Source organism: Mustela nigripes, chromosome 15, assembly GCF_022355385.1.
Source record: "Mustela nigripes isolate SB6536 chromosome 15, MUSNIG.SB6536, whole genome shotgun sequence".
NCBI lineage: Eukaryota > Metazoa > Chordata > Mammalia > Carnivora > Mustelidae > Mustela > Mustela nigripes.
In genome coordinates, this window is record NC_081571.1 from 62,078,943 (window position 1) to 62,085,577 (window position 6,635).

Below are 6,635 nucleotides of genomic sequence, written 5' to 3' on the forward strand. Positions count from 1 at the left end.
TCATTGGTGGAGGAAGAACTCAAACTCAGATTTGTTAATCTAAATTGAATATTCTTTCATTTACGTTATGCTTTCATTATCATTTTTCAACTTCCCTTATACTTGCTATTTAAATAATAAAATGTTCATAGAGAGAATCATATTTTTCCTCCTTAAGATAACAAAGAAGGGAGATTTTATTACCTGCTTGTGGTGAATGGGGAGGGGTGACTGAGAGATGCCAGCTTGTGCCTTGTTTTAATTGTGTATATCTCATACCATCATTACCACATTATAGAATTATGCTTCAATTTTCATTTTGGAAAAAGAACTTTCACTTCCACTACCTTATGTGATTACACAACATCTGTGCATGTACTGTGCCTGTTGAAATGAGAAAAACGATAATAGTCATACTTAAACAATTTTCCTAAAACTGTGCTAGTAGTAATTGGGAGTGCTGAGATTAGCACTTAGACTACTTAACTCCATTTCTAGTGCTCTTTTTTACTACACCATGCTGTCTCTCCAACAATTTCATGAAAGAGGAAAGTGAAACTTTAAAGAAGAATGTAAAATTATAGTTGGATTGGGAGACATGCATTTACAGTTCTGAGTATTTAACTGTCCAAATTACTTAACTTTCTTTATAACTGTTTCCTTATTTACAGAATAGGAAAAATATGAAATCCACCAGCCTGAAATGTCTAGTACTCCTAGCACAGAGTCTTCCAAATAATAGATTTCCAGTAATACTAGTTATTATTTCATTAGCGTTGACTACCTTTATCAGTATTCTATAAAGTGTAGAGGTCTTTTTGCCAACCCAAGAAAAAACAAAAACTGAAAAATTTTTAGATTATTCTTTTTATTATGTTATGTTAGTCACCATAGAGTATGTCACTAGTTTTTGATGTAGTGCTCCAAGATTCATTGTTTACATATAACACCCAGTGCTCCCTGCAATACGTGCCCTCCTTAGTACCCATCACCACTTAATATCCATTCCTACCCCTTCAGTCCCCAAAACCCTCAGTTTGTTTCTGGGAGTCCACGGTCTCTCATAATTCGTCTCCCCATCTGATTTGTCCCTCTTCATTTTGCCCTTCTTTCTTCTAGTATCCTCCATGCTCTACCTTATGTTCCACAAGTAACTGAAACCATATGACAAAAAACTGAAAAATTTGTAACCATTTTCCTACTTTATTCCTTCGGATTTCTTCTTTCTGTTTTTGTACATCCCATCTAGATTTACATATTTCAGGCTAAAACTTAAGAAAAGAGTGAGGTGTGATGCAGAAAATAAAGATTTAAAAAAGGAAAAAAAGGAAATGGGAATAGAGATATAACCCATAAAAATTTATTGACACTGCTTTGAAGAGGAAAATCAACTCAAGCTTTCACTAACATATAAAGTCGCAGCCCCAATTTTTGGTATAAAGAACAATTTTAAACAAATACTCATCTACTGCTCTCAGTTTAATATGAAAAGCTAAAAACAAGAATTCTAGTTTATAAAGATCTTACCTAAGTTATTTAAAATAAGGTTTAAGATACCAACTTTTAAAAATAAGAATAGATATCATACCATCTTTTATTATCAGTATTAATGTAAGAACCATGATGTTATGACTGTGGTGTTTTTTACAATTAGGAAGGGAAAATTAAAAAAAAATAAATTAACAAACAAGACCATAAAACAAGAGTGGAGGAAAACAAAAATGAGTTTGAAAAGAAAATTTGTACTTGCTCTAGCGGGGTGTGGTAAGCAGAATTTTTAAAAACCTCTGACCCATAAATACCCTGTTTTAATCTCCATAACCTGATAAAATGTTATCACTTTCCTGTTTGTGTTGTTAATGTGAAGATTTTATAAACATTACTGAGATGCAAATTTAAAACAAATTATAAACTGGGACGCCTGGGTGGCTCAGTTGGTTAAGCGGCTGCCTTCCGCTCAGGTCATGATCCCAGGATCCTGGGACCGAGTCCCACATCGGGATCCTTGCTTGGTGGGGAGTCTGCTTCTCCCTCTGCCTCTGCCTGCCACTCTGTCTGCCTGTGCTTGCTCTCGCTTCTCTCTCTATGACAAATAAATAAATAAAATCTTTAAAAAAAAAAAAAAAACAAATTATAAACTACTGAACACCAAGAAAAAAGTGTACTCAATAATCTATCTTAATTTCAAAGTATTATTATAAAAATGTTAAATATTATAAAAATGAGAAAATATAATGGTGGATTAATATGAACACCCATATAAGCACCACCGGTGTGGTGCTACAGCATCCTACTGCGAAATGACTTTTGTATTATTTTCTCCTTCAGAAAATAAATAAATACTATATCTACTGAATGCAGATGTACCTTTCTAACTTGGAAAAAAATGATAAATGAAAAATCAATTTGGAGACCATTTGAGTCATCCTAAATATTCACTTAATTCCCGTGAAAAATAATTCCAGATTTGTCTTTTCGACCTATCAGCAATCCAAAATCATTTAAATGATTTACTTAGAATTTATAAGTAAACATCACTGTTTAAAAATGCATATTTCTGCTATATTTTGTCAAGAATGTTATCACGAATGGGACTTAATTGGATATTCATGACCATTATGAAACTTAGTATATAAAGTCAGATGGTTTTGTTAATAATTTTAGATGAAGTCTGTATTTTCAGTTATCAGCAGAAGTTTCAAAATGATTATTAGAAATATGAAAGGGGGTTCCTGCCTGAGAGAATTGCTTATCAGTGATTGGTATTAAATATATTTTACTAAATACAAACTGATCTGCCTATGTTCTACATCCAACAATATTAGTGTTGTCTTATAACATTAAGTAATTTTCCAATATTTAGAAAAGCAAATAGGCTCTTGAAAGATTTATTTTTTATCATTGTCCAAATAGTCTCTGAATTTGGAAGATGTTATTAGTATTAATTAATTAATATTTATTTGAGTGTAGCTGACACATAATATGGCACTAGTTTCATATGTATGAGATAGTAATTCAATAAGTTTATACATTATGTTACACTTGCCACAGGTTTAGCTACCATCTATCACTATACAATGCTATTACAATATCATTGACTGTAATCCTTTGAGTGTGTCTTTTTCTTCCATAACTATACGTTCCATACCTGGAAACCTGTATCTTCCACTTCCCTTCATTCATCTTGCCCAATACCCCACCCACTCTGGCCACCAACAAATTGTGCTCTGTAACTATAGATCCAATTCTGTTTTTTGCTTCTTTATTTTATCATTTGTAGTTTCGGGTTTTTTGTTTTGTTTTTAGATTCCACATATGAGTGTAATCATATGGTTTTAGTCTTTCTCAGTCTGCGTTATTTCACTTAGCATAATACACTGTAGGTCTATCCATGTTGTCACAAATGGCTCAATCTCATGCTTTTTATATTTGTGTAATATTTTATTACATATATATATTTATGTATATGTTCTATGTCCATTTGTCTATTGATGGACACTTAGGATGCTCCCATATCTTGGCTATTACAAATAATGCTGCAATAAACTTCAAGGTGCATATATCTTTCTGAATTACTATTTTTATTCCCTTGGGTAAATACTCAGAAGTGGAATTATATGATTATATGGTATTTCTATTTTAAATTTTTTTGTGGAAACTACATATTTTCTTCTACAGTGGCTGCACTAATTTACATTTCTACCCACAGTGTATGAGGGTTCCTTTATTTGATATCTTTGCCAACAGTTGTTATTTCTACTCTTCTAATTTTTTTGCTATTCTGACAGGTGTAAGGTGATATCTCATTGTGGTTTTGATTTGCATCTTCCTAAAAATTAGTGACATTGAACATCTTTTCATGTGTCTATTGGCCATCTATATATCTTTGGAAAAAAATATGTATTCAGGCCTTCTGCTTATTTTTACTCAGATTGATTTTTGTTTTTGAGTTGTGCAAGTTATTCACAGATTTTAGCAAGTAACCGCTTATCAAATATATAATTTACAAATATTTTCCCTAGTCAATACCTTACCATTTTGTTTTGTTGATGGTTTTCTTACTGTGCAAAAGCTTCTTATTTTGATGTTGCTCCAATAGTTTTTTTTTCTTTTTTTTGAACTCTTAGAATATTTATTAAATCAAAGATTTATAAGGACAGTGATGAATAAAAGTGAAATTTTTCAATCAGGAAACATGAAGTTTCAATGTGTAAGGGTTTATATTCAATTTCATTTTTTTTTTAAATCTTCCCCTTTAAGATTATATCATAACATGTGAAGCACTGGTGAGATCTATGTCACCAGAAATTCCCAGTTTGCTGATTTCCTGGAGATTTTTCATCCGATGATTGTACTGCAACAAATGAGCATCATTGACCGCAACCTTGAAGTGGTCAGATTCAACCAGCACTTGTATTTTGAATGGTTTACCAGTTTCGAATGGGAAAGTCGCCTGTCTTTCTTCCTTTCCCCAGAGGTTATCCAGCTTTGTATTACAAACAATGACTCTCTTGTTGTCCTCATTGAAGCGTGGGTTAAAGTGGAAAGCAACATCATTCCCTCTCTTGAAATCTAAAGCAAATCTGTTTGCATTGGGCTTCGTTGTGCCCAGAATTGTTATCAGCATGGGAGGCATGACTCCTCCAGGCAAGGGCAGGTCATAAGGTACAGTCAGTGATCCAGCAGGGATGCCAAAGGTGCCAGCAGCGGGCTGGGCTCCAGGAGCACTTGGCTGTCCAGGAGGCGGGTAGGCCCCAGGCCCACTCGGTTGCCCAGGGTAGGCTCCTGGTGCAGGTGGTCCAGGATAAGCAGGAGCTGTTGGTCCAGGGTAGGCTCCTGGAGGTGCCTGTCCAGGATAGCCGCCAGGAGGGGCCTGTCCAGGGTAGCCACCAGGAGGGGCCTGTCCAGGATAACTGCCAGGAGGGGCCTGTCCAGGGTAGGCACCAGGATAGGAGGTCCCTGGGTAGCCCCTGCTCCAGCAGGCTGGTTTCCCCATTGACCAGGCCATCCTTGAGGGTTTGGGTTTCCAGACCCAGATAAAGCATCATTAAGTGAAAAATTGTCTGCCATTTTCCCGACACCTCGGCGCTCGCTCGCTTGCTGCGGGGGCGGCTTCTGATGAGGTGCTGCGATCCTCCAATAGTTTATTTTTTCATTTGTTTCACTTGCCTTAGGAGACATATACAGAAAAATGTTTCTGTGGCTGATGTCAGAATTACTGTCTGTGCTCTCTTCTAGGATTTTTATGGTTTCAGAGCTCACATTCAGTACTTTAACTCATTCTGAGTTTTCTTTGTGTGCACGTGTTTGGAAATGGTCCAATTTCATTCTTTTACATGTAGCTTTCAAGTTTTCCAAGTACATTGGCATTAATTTATAATCATGCACACAATAGAATTCCACGTGACATGAAATCCCCCTATAAGCTAAAACTTGTTTCCATTCTTTGGGCCAGGCATTCAACTTTTGACTGAAGCAAGCAGAATTGAGAGACCCCTGGGTGGCTCAGTCATTTAAACAGCTGCCTTCAGCTCAGATCAAGATCTAGGTCCTGAGATGAAACTTCTCCTTCTCCTTCTGCCTGCTGCTCTTCTCTGCTTGTGCCCTAGCTCTCCTTTTCTCTCTCTCTGTCATATAAATAAGTAAGTAAATAAATAAATAATTTTTAAAATAGCAAATAAGTTTGAGAAAAAATTTAGAAAAAGAATAAATGATATGAATTGGAAAATAAGATAAGTAGCCATATTGTTCCTCGTATTTTGACAATTGAGAATAAGTTTTTAAAATAATAGTAGTCGCCCATTTATACTACCACTAGGCAACACCAACAGTATTTAGAGCAGACAACCTCTGAACATCAAATATGTAGTTGGTAAAAGTAAGGAAGGAGGAATGGATGAATAAATGGAGCATAGAGGATTCTTAGAACAATGAATGCAGTCCGTATGATACCATAATAATGGGTCATTATTCCTTTGACCCATCCAATAGAATGTTCAACACCTAAAGTAAACTCTAAAATGAACTATAGACAGTAGATGACTGTCATGTGTCAATGTATGCTTATCAGTTGTAATAAATGCATCACTGGTGGGAGGTGTCAATAGTGGAGAAAGCGCTACATATATGGAGACAGGGGTTATAAGGGAAATCTCTGCACCTTCCAATAGATGTTGAAACAAACTTATAACTGCTCTAAAAAAATAAGGTCTTTTGTTTTTTTTCAAGTTTTTATTTAAATTCCAGTTAGTTAACATACAGTGTAATATTAGTTTTAGGTGTAGGATTTAGTGATTCGTCACTTACATACAACACCCAGTGCTCACCACAAGTGCCCTCCTTAATCCCCATCATCATTTAAACCATCTTCCCGCCCACCTCCCCTCCAGCAAACCTCAATGTATTCTCTATAGCTAAAAGGCTAGATATTTGCCCAAAGGATATAAAAAATATTGATTTGAAGGGATACCTGCACTCCAATGTTCATAGCAATATTGTTAACAATAACCAAAAAGGAAGGTCTTTTAAACATGTCTTTAGTTAATTCAAATTTTCACTGTTCAATTTTCAAAATTATAAAGGTAGCAATTATCCCCTAAATTAACACAGGTTTGCTGGAGCTTTTTAGTCAGGGACTACCTTCTTCAGAAGACTAT

The 6,635-nt window shown here is 35.3% G+C and overlaps 1 pseudogene; it reads right to left on the reverse strand.

Moving 5' to 3' along the window:
- Positions 1-4,094: 4,094 nt before the first annotated feature.
- Positions 4,095-5,112, reverse strand: LOC132002490 (galectin-3-like; annotated as a pseudogene).
- Positions 5,113-6,635: the final 1,523 nt, after the last annotated feature.